Source organism: Aedes aegypti, chromosome 2 (assembly GCF_002204515.2).
Source record: "Aedes aegypti strain LVP_AGWG chromosome 2, AaegL5.0 Primary Assembly, whole genome shotgun sequence".
Lineage (NCBI taxonomy): Eukaryota > Metazoa > Arthropoda > Insecta > Diptera > Culicidae > Aedes > Aedes aegypti.
The window spans coordinates 336,800,400-336,814,051 of NC_035108.1; the positions used below are offsets into that span (position 1 = coordinate 336,800,400).

A 13,652-nucleotide genomic window follows, 5' to 3' on the forward strand; every position below is an offset into this window, starting at 1 on the left:
TAAATATCTAATGACGGTGCTGCTCGTGTCTTATACAATTTTATTACGTTTTATGCAATGAAAATTAGACCAAAAATTGCAATGTCTGAAATTAACAAATAGCTATAACTTTTCATAATCTAAATAAATTTATATAATATTTGAAAAGAAAGTTTCTTACTTGTAGAGCATTCAAACCACATTGATATTTATTAGATTTATTTTGAATTAAATATGTAAACCTGAATGTTGCATGTATTCTGAGATCGTTTGACATCATAATCCCATGATTTTTTTTTTTAGAATTAGTTTACCGAGGAATCCCAAAACGACTGAATTTCTGCAGCCGTACAAACATCGGAATGATTCAGTACTGTCAGTTGAGCACTAATTAATTAATAAATTATTTGGCTTTACATCAATTATCTTGATAAAGCCTCGCCAACATTATTACGCCAATTCACTCGGTTCATGGCCACTTCTCTCCATCCTCGACTGTGACCCATGCTCTCCAGGTCCTGGTGCACCTGGTCAATCCACCTAGCTCGCTGCGCCCCACGCCTTCTTGTTCCGACCGGATTCGTAGCGAACACCATCTTTACAGGGTTGTTGTCCGGCATTCTTGCAACATGCCCTGCCCAGCGTATCCTTCCAGCTTTAGCTACCTTCACGATACTGGGTTCGCCGTAGAGTTGAGCGAGCTCGTGGTTCATCCTTCGCCGCCACACGCCGTTCTCCTGCACGCCGCCGAAGATCGTCCTTAGCACTCGGCGTTCGAAAACCCCAAGAGCTTGCAAGTCCTCCTCGAGCATAGTCCACGCCTCATGCCCATAGAGGACTACCGGTCTTATGAGCGTTTTGTACATCGTACATTTGGTGCGGCGGTGAATCTTTCTTGACCGCAGTTTCTTCTGGAGCCCATAGTAGGCACGACTTCCGCTGATGATGCGCCTTCGTATTTCCCGACTAACATTGTTGTCAGCCGTCAACAAGGATCCGAGATAGACGAACTCGTCCACCACCTCGAAGGTATCCCCGTCTATCGTAACACTGCTTCCTAGGCGGGCCCTGTCGCGCTCAGTTCCGCCAACCAGCATGTACTTTGTTTTCGACGCATTCACCATTAGCCCGACTCTTGTTGCTTCGCGTTTCAGGCGGGTGAACAAATCTGCCACCGTTTCAAATTTTCTCCCAATAATATCCATGTTGTCCGCAAAGCAAACAAATTGTCCGGATCTCGTGAAAATCGTGCCTCGGCTGTTAAGTCCGGCTCTCCGCATAACACCTTCAAGCGCAATATTGAACAACAGGCACGAAAGTCCGTCGCCCTGTCGTAGTCCCCGTCGAGACTCGAACGAACTGGAGTGTTTGCCCGAGATCTTCACGCAGTTTTGCACACCGTCCATCGTTGCTCTGATCAATCTTGTAAGCTTCCCAGGAAAGCTGTTCTCGTCCATGATTTTCCATAGCTCTACGCGGTCGATACTATCGTATGCCGCCTTGAAATCGATGAACAAATGGTGCGTAGGGACCTGGTACTCACGGCATTTCTGGAGGATTTGCCGCACGGAAAAGATCTGGTCCGTTGTCGAGCGGCCGTCGATGAAACCTGTTTGATAACTTCCCACGAACTCGTTTGCTATAGGTGATAGACGACGGAAGAGAATCTGGGATAGCACTTTATAGGCGGCGTTTAGGATGGTGATTGCACGATAATTTTCACACTCCAGTTTGTCGCCATTTTTGTAGATAGGGCATATAACGCCTTGCTTCCACTCCTCCGGTAGCTGTTCCGTTTCCCAGATTCTGACTATCAGCCGATGCAGACAAGCGGCCTTGTCGTTCTTGAGCTGTTGACTGGCATCCTTAACTTCCCCCATCGTGGGAGCTGGTTGGTTTCCGCTGTCCGCTGTGCTGACGTAGCCATCGCCTTCGTTGTCCTGACCTTATGTGCCTGTGTTCTCTGTGCCATTCAGGTGTTCATCGTAGTGCTGCTTCCACCTTTCGATCACCTCGCGTCCGTCCGTCAAGATGCTCCCATCCTTATCCCGGCACATCTCAGCTCGCGGCACGAAGCCTTTGTGGGATGTGTTGAGCTTCTGATAGAACTTCCGCGTTTCTTGAGAACGGTACAGCAACTCCATCTCTTGGCATTACACCTCTTCCAGGTGGCGCTTTTTGTCCCGGAATAGGCGGGTTTGCTGTTTCCGCTTCAGTCTGTATCGTTCCACGTTTTGCCGCGTACCATGCTGCAGCATTGCAGCCCGCGCTGCATTCTTCTCCTCTAAAACCTCCTGGCACTCCTCGTCGAACCAATCGTTTCTTGAGCTCCGTTTCACATATCCGACAATGATTTCGGCAGCGTCGTTAATGGCTGCTTTTGACTGTCCTCCAGCAGTCCTCAAGAGGGGCCCGATTGTGATCCTTAACACAAATACACATTGGACAAATTACATCAAAAATTTTAAAGATTCCCTTTACGATTTACGCAAAGATTTTGTCAGGATTGAAACTGATGTTTATGTCCTGCTTAATATTAAAGCCATTGGGAGAATTTAAACTAGACGTGTTCTGATTATTCTATTTAACAAAACTGATTTAACCTTTTTTATTCACATATTTATTTGTTGTCAGTTAATCCGGATGAAATACATCAATGCCATAAACAGTATAACTGAACCTGTTTTCATCACTAATATCCTAAAACTAAACTAACCTAAAACTTTACCTAGCCATAAAGTGATATTTGCATAAAATGATGATGAGAAATAAACCCAATACAGGGTTAATTGTTATGGACTAAAAATATCAGTTTTCCGTGCGATCAAGTTTTTCGATTTTCCATACAAAATGGTCAATTTTCAGCCTTCAAGAATGAAATTTTCACGGCACTTCAGACTTAACTTGAATTTCACTGTAGTGAAACCGTTATTATTTTTGAACTCGTGATTAAAAAAATCGTTCACAAATATAGGTTAAAATTTATATGTCTGATGTGCTGTGAAAATTTCATTCAAATCGGACTATAAAGAGATCCAAGTGTACCAAAGTTGATAATCTTGTGTGGAAAATCGAAAAAGTTGCAAATGTTTTGTCCAATACAATAAGTATATGGCTCGAACTTTTGCCCCGCTATGGGTCAGAAACAGTTTCCAAAATATATTCAAAAACGAATACATCTCAAAGCATCTTTAGGATGAGCCTTTGTATGGTGTCATAATAAGGCATAAAATGGGCATCGTTGCTGAGCGGTTAGGTTCGATTCGCGCTACAAGCATTGAAACTTTTCGTTAGGAATGTCTCTCGACTGTGCCATTGGAGTAAACTTATCTGTTGTCCAGTTTTAAGTATTAGCATTAGCGTTAGCATTAAGCATTTCGCACAAATTCGTAGGTGGTACAGTCCTAGACCATTGTATGAGGGTTGCCTCCTTCCCGTCCCTAACCAAAGTCAGAGATTTGGGATTAACCTCTAACTCTTAGACAAGATTGACGCATCCCTAACAATCGAGAGCTGTCCTGGCCACGTCCTTGCGAAAGCTGGAGAATGGGAAAAGATGATTGATTGAACACCTACTTAAGAAAGATGCAGAGAACTCTACGATCTCTCATAGGTGTTACGGGATGTTGTGGAAAGTTGACCCAGTCAACATTTTAGTTGCTATAACTTTTGTTATACATCATTCTATACGACTCAATTCAATCGTATAGAATGCTCGAAAAGGCTATATACCTACCAAAGTGGAGGCTATATGCGTGCTTGGCACGACTTTTTCAGACTTTTTGCGATCAGATATACGATGCCACAAAATTTGTATGAAAAAAAAATAGTTACCACTAAGACTGGAACACGGGACCTTTGGATCAGTATTCGGACACCTTACCACTGAACCATGGGTTCCATGACAGACACACGATTATTTGCCAATATTAATTCATGTTTCATGTTCAGCGACACTTGCTATGTTGTTCTTTGAGACCCATCGTCAGCAAATACCAAGTTTGGTTGGCAATTTTTGCTAACTTATTGCGATTTCAGATGATGTTTTCTAGATTGATATATGATCTTCCATTTTATGCAACATAACGTGATTCTATGTTGCACTATTTACGATATCTTTTGTTGTCAACACAGATTGTCGTACATGAATCGTAGTGGGGATTTATATACTATTTGTGTTGACATTGATAACGCTTAATTTGGCATCTTGTGCGATTCTGATTTTGGACGCACGAATATGTGATTTTGGATGCACATTCTTATACGATACGTGGTTCACTGGGGATGGAAAGGGTAGTGCCATAGGATACGTTCGGTAGACGTTCTGGCCGACAAATGGTCAGTATTTGCGCATTGTTATCATGCGCTGCTGATCAGAACAAACTCACCAAATTCCTTTTTCGAAAATTCGCTCCTCTAATAATGAACAATAGCGTGAGCCGTAACTTAGCACTGCCCATCAAAATGCACGCACTGCAGTTATTAATTCATCCCGAATCGAGCATCCACGAACCATTCAATTTTTGAATCAACATGCACAGGAGATAAAAAAACAAGTCACGCGAAACGAATTCTATTGATTGTGCCCTTACAAAGCACTCTCGAGCAAAACGCGAGCAAATCGAATAAAATTAAAAAAAATAAGACTTCACAATACATCTTCATATATAATCTCCGATAAAAAACACATCTATCACTTCGAAAAACATGTTTCTACAGAACCTTTGCACGCCGAATCGAATTTTCACCAGCGGATTTCATCTGTTGTCCAGTTTTAAGTATGTGTAGTTAAATATCTGAAGACGGTGCTGCTCGTGTCTTTTTTTTTAAATTGTATATGATTTGATTACCATTACGTTCTATGTAATGAAAATTAGACCAAAAATTGCAATTTTTTTGTCTAAAAATAACAAATAGCTATAACTTTTCATAATCATTCATTCATTCATTTGTGGGCTTCGTGGCCGTGCGGTTAGCGGCGTCAGCCGTTTAGGCGTATTGTGCCGCGAAGCGTGGGTTCGATTCCCACTCCATTCGGTGGAAACTTTTCGTCAAACGAAAAATTCATCACTGGACTACTGGGTGTTCTGTGTTGTCCGTTGCCTAATGTTCGTGATTGTTCAGTCTGTGCAACATTTGGCTGAAGACGGTGTAAATTGTCTTTAATCTCAATGAATTTACATAATATTTGGAGAGAAAGTTTCTTACTTGTAGAGCATTCGAACCACATTGACATATATTAGATTTATTTATTTTTTATTAATTTTTTTATTGTCACCGTCTCGAATCGTTACATTCCACAGACTGTTTCTTAAGCTAAAAAACCTTAAGCCTATTCTTAAAGACATACTTAGACACATTAAAATCAAACAATGCACTCACACAATTTAATTTTGAATTGAATATGGAAACCTGAATGTTGCATGTATTCTGAGATCGTTTGATATCATAATCCCATTGATGAATTTTTTAGAATAAGTTTACCGAAAAATTCCAAAACGACTCAATTTCTGCAGCCATACGAAAATCGAAATGATTCAGGGAAATCAGTACTGTCAGTTAAGCTCTAATCAAGCTTCTTCTTCTTCTTCTTGACATTACGTCCTCACTGGGACAAAGCCCGCTTCTCAGCTCTCTCTCTCTCTCTCCACAGTTATTAAGTGAGAGTTTCCTTTGCCGCATACGTATATCGTGTGGCAGGTAAGATGATACATACAGTATGCCCAGGGAAGTCACGAAAGTTTCCATTACGAAAAGGTCGTGGACCGGCCGGGATTTGAACCCGGACACCTTCAACATGGCTTTGCTTGGAGGCCGCGGATTTTACAGCAGGTTAAAGAAGGCCCCCTCTAATCAATCAACAACGTCAAATAATCGCTTTGTGCCATCTGATTGTCTAAGCCTACCAACTTTAACAATTTGACCAAAAAAAAAAACATGGCTAGGTAATTATGTACACTATCGTTTTCAAAAAATGTAATTACCTTCCCCCGTACTGCTTGGCATAATAAGCATACAGTCGAACAACATTGACCTCAACAATACCCTTAACATCGTTGTTGAAAACCGACATCGATCAAAACAAAGATGAGAAGAAAATTACCACCCTACATTTAAAGAAGTTGATCCCTACAAGTACACAGGCCTGGATGCGCCACGTAATCATGCCCATATCATGCTGGGAAATTGCTACAATTTGATTAGCCAACTACGGCCTCCACCAACTATCCGACGACGAAGTGAGTTATTATTCAAGTTTAGCTCGTTAGCTCTCTGTACACATGTTAAAAAAAATCCCACATGCGTGCACGTGTGTGGCTCAAAACAATGGAATCATTTTTACAGAGGAAGCACGTGCTCTGGAAAAATCATTGGAGTCGGTTTGAATCGAATCGTGTTTCTTTCAATCTACAACGGAAAAATAAAACATGAAACTGGTTACATTTCAATCAAGATTTATTCAAATAACGCAAATCTTATACTACGAATCTTTGTAGAACGGCATGCAGGAAAGTAGGTATTAACTTATTGAATTTGTAACTATAAGGATAATATTACTGTCCGTTCAAAATTTGTAAGATTTCAATCAAGACTCAATTCCTACGCAGCTAATGTAGTTTTGTCTTATGGACGGATTTTTCATAACATTAGTTTATTGCCACATTCAACAGCTCGAACGATAAATGCTTACTTCGCTTTCTAAGTTTTTTACATACTTTACCGAAACTTAACCTAGAGCATAAATACAGGACAAGCTATACACTTTTTTCGCCAACGGTAATATCATACTAAATGTTTAGCCGTAAAAGCTACAAGACCTCTATTGTTCTCACTTTTTTCTTCTAATAAACAAGAAACTCACTAGATGCATCGTTAGTAAAGCTCTGTTGATCATCTTCTTCCTTATATGAAAGTCTCTAATATTTAATGCACTCATTAGTAGATACCTAAACCTATAACTGTTCAGTTCGTGGAAGTATATAAGCTCAATTAGTTCACTGTTTTTTTCGATATTTGCAATAGTAGATCTCCAAGCATGGACTTTTTTTTGCTTCCTTTCCTGTGTTCATCCATTATACCGATTCCCCATACCGGGAATCAGCGGGATAATCCGGAGCAATGCTTTCGATTGAGTCTTTGCGCCAATCAAATGGCGGATAGAGGCAGTAGATTGCTCACTCCGTTTGTACGAATAATTAGCATATCCGCTGCCTGATGACTGAGCGGAACAGCACAGACAAACCGACGTAACATTGATGAAATTTCCTTCGACTACGCTTTTAACAATCACTTTCAAACTTCCTACGTTCCATGCCTCACAACCAGAGGCGCGACGTTTCATACTAGCGCCTTCTGCAGGACTTGTTGCACATAATCGTATTTCGTATAACATGGTCACCAGATGGATTCATAATGATAACCGTTATAAGTGTTATGTCGGTTTGTCTGTGGCAACAGATAACAAAATGACGATACTATACATGTCCGATGCCTGGAGTGGCGGCGTGACGATCAAGACAGCGGCTGTTGATGGTTAATTATCGTCTCGCGATCGTCGTAAGTCCGTAAGTCTAAATGGACGGGATCCCGATGGTATGAGGCGCGAGGAACCTGTAAGTAGATCGAGACAGGAAAAGAATGGTAAGAAGTTTGCTCCATTGATGTCGGTTTTATGGGCTATAATATCTATAGGCTATTGGGATCGTTTGCGATCGCTATCTGGACGATTTATAGCTTTGCAGGCATGCAAATGCGATAATAGGATTTATATTCGTTCGTAGAATGCCGCTGCGTATGAAAACGATTGATGCTTAAACGAACGTCTTCCAGGAATATTAATTTTTTGACAGTAGTATTTGCGTTGTGGGTGGCGCGTGCATTTTCATGGTAATATTTATCGAAGAAGATCAGTCGATAGCGTATTCATATTCTTGTGCCACAACAATAATGGTAAACATTACTTACAAAATAAGACCTTTTATACGTCTATACAATATTCTAACATGTGCAGAAAATTAAGGCTTTGAATCATAAATTATTGAAACCATACGTTTTTTACAGTTGTATAGTTTTTAAACAATATAAAACAATATATTTTACGGGGTTTGTAATGTTTTTTTGTGTAGTTGTCTTGATTATTTTCTGGTCATGAAGGAGATTATCGTTCTCTCTAAAACAATATTGGGCAGAGATGCCAAGTCATTTGTATGAAAATTTTCAAGATTTTGGAAACTTGATCTTAAAGAAGTCTGGCTCTTGTATGTCGTACATAGAAAGCCTTGCAAATTGATAAGATATTTTTATCCGGATCTTCAACCCCAAGTGCAAGCAATTTCTTGTCGGCGCAGTAAAATGTTCAAAGCGGTTTCTTGGATTTTTCTCAAAATCAAAATCAAAGAAGAGATTAGGAAATGAAGTTTTTTACGTATTATGCTGTATTACTGCATAGTCAGCATGAGCGCAAAATTCTTAGGAGGGCAAATATAATACCTCCAACATAGGCTTACCAGAAGGTATCCTTTGTGAGGACATGTCCTCATTTTTGATTATTGTCCTCGCGTCCTCCTTTAAGCTGAACATGTTCTCGTTTATCGAATTAATTTAAACCGACAGTTGAGAGTAGCGATTTTCCACCTCTTTTTTTCTACACGAATCTACTATTTTTAAATATTTCTTCAGATATTTTATATGCACATTTTCTAAGACTTTTGATTCGAAACTGTAAAAGTGTAAAAAAACTGTTTTTGAAAATTTGTAAAACGATGATGGTTATTTTTCTCTTAAAATAAGTAAAATGAAATGTGTTTTTTCCTAAAAAAAATCTTCTAGTAAGCGTACCCCGACATATCAACGATTCTAGTCAGCGTTTTTGTCCTACACAACGAACTGGTATGCAATGCTTAATGGCATAAGGCAGAGCACTGTTTTTTTTATGAAACACCTTTCGAACTGAAATGAGAAAAGTATATAAATGCCTGACAATCTCCATGAATCCTTGATCTCCATAACTCCATAACCTCCATTCTCATGAAAAATATAATATTTTATGATAGGGCAAAGAACTGCTTAGGACCTCCATGATTCACGTTGTCATGTGAAGTATTTTTCGGTCGACTTCTTCGAAACTTAGCAAGATATTTAGGAACAGTAGCGCAACCATAATTTGATTCAAGGGGGGGGGGGGGGGGTGGTCTTTGCAAAATATAAAATATTTCTTGAGATGATATTTTTAGATGAAATAAATCGAGCTGAAGAATTTACGTAAAATTGCACAGTAGAATGAATTAAGAAAGATAACAATAAATTACCGTGATCTTATTCTACTGCTTTTCTTCTGTGTTGTTTAACAATGAGAATGACAACGGCAATAAGGGGTCATGCACAAATTACGTCACGCTCCAAGGGGGGGGAGGGGGTCGAGCCAAGCGTGACAAGCCTTACACAATTTTCGAAGGATTCATACAAAAAGTGTGACAAAGGGGGGGGGGGGGAGGGGGTCGTAAAAGTTGATATTTAGCGTGACATAATTTGTGTACCATCCCTAATCTTCAAATCATTGACACTATTGTTGCAGTACATCGAAAGTAGATCAGCATGCAAAACTCAACTGCTGGCAGAATACTTATTGTCACATCTTACACAATGCAATTTAGAAAATCGACTGACGTAATCCCAGTGGTTTACTATTGCAGTGGAGCGCTAATGCATCCATATTTCTAATAGACAAATCCGAATTATAATTTCCCAACATATTTTAAATGAACACCATATTTTCATGATAAACTCAAAAAAAAAAAAGAATGTTTTTCATGATCCACACCTACAAAATCTCAAAATTTTCATTTGTTTCTAATGGGGCCAATGATTAGCTAGACAATTTTAACATTTGTTTAACCTTTTTTCCACCATTGTAAGAATTTTTGTATGGAAACTTAACATAATTTGTATGATGCATAATAAATTTCAAACCACCCCTAAATCACCCAAAAATTGTTTTTACGGCAACTTTTATGCGTCATAATTATGGATAGTAGGCGCAAACATCAGAATTTTATCCTAAACATCATGATAAAGGCCAGTGTCCGACTTTCGAAGCGTCCGGCAATTTGATGCAGCATTACTAGGTCGAAAACAGTGACCAAGTCACTAAAAGTGACTCGCTACTAGCCTTGCAACCGTTTGTTTTGGACAACAAATCTCGAAAACTTATTCATACAGACTCAAGTCAAAAAAGTATACAAACTTACTTAATCGATCCTACGTGTTAAGTAGGCGGATTTCTACACGTATCGCTCTGTACCAACTCAACTTTTCACTTTTAGAACGTTTAATTTCCGGATTTACAAAACGACGAAAGTAAGATTTTCAAATTTCGCAACCTAACTAACCACTACTTTCGCCGCCCTGCTGTATGGAGAGACAAATTGACTTAACCACGAATCAAAACAAAACACTACTTGAGTCGATTTTACACTGGTAGAAAAACGTCGCAAGTAACTGAATAAAACGGCTTATCATTTTGTCATAAAATTCTTGTATGAAATAAAAGGAACTCCATAGTTTTTGAACGCGAGCTCATTGTATGCAAAATTTAAGAAATTTACACGTCGAAAAAATGTTAAAAAGGTGATTCATTTTAAAACAGTTTTAGAAGACAGTTTGTAATTCTTCCGAATTAATTTTCTTAAAACCGATGGAAAGTTACTTACGTCGATTGGAAAAAGTAATCGAGAAATTTCTTTGTGATCATCCGGATTAAACAACCTATCCCACCATAAATCAATCTACGATGACGTCACGCTGCAACTTCCAGCGGGAAGAAAACCTTTACTGCGGACCGTGTTTACAGAAAATGAACGATTTCGCTATACATTCATCCACGCCATGTTCACTCGGTGAACATTACTTCACTGGATGTTGGTCCATTTTATGTAAACACGGCCCGCATTTAGAGCGGAAAAAAAAAGAAAAACGACAATGAAAGAAGACCGTGGATAAGTCCACACAATATTAGCATCCCACTTGATGTGCCGTGTCCTAAAGGCAGCTGGAAGGTCAGACTGATGACCATACCGGTAATTACCGAAGCGGGACTGAAAATGTGAACGATATCCATAGCAACAAACACGAACTAGCGAAATTATTTCCAATCTGTCAAAAATAAGTCTACTCAGGAGCAGACTTATTTTTGACAGAGCATGTATTGACCAATGCACGAGTTCACTAATTTGACGTTTGAGCGGTGCCGGATACACTTGTTGCCATGGTCACGCAAATAACACGGCACCGCTCAAACGTCAACGGGTGAACTCGTGCATTGGTCCATTGGTCCAGAGGAGCTTGATTTTATGCAAATCACACTCAATTTGGTGTAACGTTTATGCCTGTACACACAATTTTGGTTTTCTGACAGTTTCATGGAGTATTTTTTTTAAACAGTTTTAAAAGCAAGTACCTAAGTAATCATAAGCATTCATGAAAAAAGCATTTGACACGTTGAATCATGATATTCTTTTACAAAAACTGGAAAGTTATGGCATACGAGGGTTGGCATATAAGATAATTCGAGCTTACTTGTGTGATCGGCAACAATTCGTAATGTTACAAGATGCGCAAAGTTGTCTTCAAACTGTTAACATTAGGGTTCCACAAGAAAGTAACATTGGGCCACTTTTGTTTCTCTTATACATAAACGATATTGGAAGTTTGGCACTGAAGGGCTGTTTGATGATGACACAGCACTGTTTTATCCTCATTTTGAAACTGCATTATAGATTTTATCAATTACGACATGCTTTTGCTTGTAATATATTTCGATACAAATTTACTCTCCTTAATTTGTCAAAAACAAAATACATTTTGTTTCATTCACCGAGGAAAAAAATTGTATCACACAACAACCCTATTGTGGGAACAACAGCGATTGAAAAAGTAAAAAATTTCAAATACCTTGGTCTGATATTAGATGGCACCCTTTCCTGGAAAGAGCATATAGAGCATCTTCGAAATAAAATTGCTTCCCTTTGTGGTCTAATGCATCGCGTGAAAACATTTGTACCAAAGTATACACTGTTAAGTTTTTATTACAGTTGTATCCACTCACATCTGTTGCACCTCATTATTGTTTGGGGTCATGCAAGCAAATCAAACCTTAAAAAAATTAAAGTTTTGCAGAATAGATGCCTCAAAATCATTTTTCATTTACCGCAACTATTTCCCACTGTTCAGCTCTACTCCAACGTTTCGTAGAACATCCCTCTTTTACGTGGCTTATGTAAGTTACAGACATGCTTGTTTATGTATGATATGTTGATGATCTCAGAACCTCAGCTTCACTGTTTCTAATCATGAACACAATACTCGTTACTCAAATAACTTATTGCGCTCACGAGCCCGTACTTGTCCAGGCCAAATGAGAATTTCTTTCTATGGATCATCCGAATATAATGCACTTTCTGAAAGATTAAAAACTCTGAATAATCGATCGTTGTTCAAAACCGGTTTAAAACGTCACTACAAATCCAGTATTGGTGATTTTTTGTAGAACCGTATCAGTTGCCAGTATGATTTAGTATGATTTACAGTCTGTCGTCTTTTATTTACAATCTGTCGTGTTTTCTTCACATATTTAATCAATATTAAAATAAATTCTCCTAATTTAGTTTTAAATGTCATAAAATAGGGCTCCCTTAAAAGGAATTTTTATTCCACTGGGAAACCTCCTAAATATTCATAGTGTATAAATGCCTCATCACTGTTGTTCATCATTCAATGTAAACTGTTTAAATGTTACGTGTTTACTGTTGTGCTTGTTTTTTTTTTCTAAAATAAGAAAAATGCGATAGATGCGTCCACTACCAGGGGGCTCCGAAAATAAGTATCTTGGTGTGGGGGATAGTGGTGGGCCATAAAAAAAACAGAAAAAATGCAGACCCGTCTAAAATAGTACTTCCACCACATTGAATATCTATTAGTGCATTGTTAATGCTTCTAAGCCTGATGCGTATAAGACTTAAATAAGCACTATATTGGCTCTATTTGCTCATATAAAGCATGTTACAATGATATCCATTGTTTTGATAGATATATCACGTGCTTAGTGTTTGCCTTACCACTACAGGGTGCAAAACATAAATCTTCTCAGTTCTCAATCGCATATTTTATGACGGAGAAAAGTGATGGTTTGAATGGATCTCGTATCTCTACAACAATATTCATCTTTTGTTGCCGAAAGAGTATACGCCGGTTTGAGATGCAAATGGGGAAATTTCATCTATATGGTGATGGATCAAATTGTCACAGTCATCGTGATAAAGACAAAAATCGTCAGTAGTGATAAATATGATACAAAATTGGAATTATTTTTGCATTCTGTTTAAAAATAGTAGTTTACGTAACAAGTTGCAGAATGACGATTTTTACAGCACGAGTCGTACATTTGTCCAACGAGGCTTGCCGAGTTGGATAACTACGACGAGTGCTGAAAAAATCGAGTTCTGCAACGAGTTGCGTACAACATTTTTTGCAATTTCGTAGAACACCACTGGAGGGTATCAGAAATAACATCTGGATGCTTGCACCATCATTTTGCAATTTCTGAAAATAGTTGGGTAATGAGTCATTACGCAACTCAAAACAGTTGCGTAATGAGAAAGCGTTGCGTAATGAACCAT

The 13,652-nt window shown here is 38.8% G+C and overlaps 1 protein-coding gene across 1 annotated transcript in view; it reads right to left on the reverse strand.

Annotated features, from left to right (window-relative positions):
• Positions 1-6,417: 6,417 nt before the first annotated feature.
• The window catches only part of LOC5566907 (clavesin-2), a 112,620-nt gene continuing 105,385 nt past the window's right edge, over positions 6,418-13,652 (reverse strand). Inside the window, exon 4 of the mRNA XM_001651272.2 lies at positions 6,418-7,590. The gene's annotated coding sequence lies outside the window, so the exon portion shown is untranslated. The remainder of the gene's footprint in view (positions 7,591-13,652) is intronic.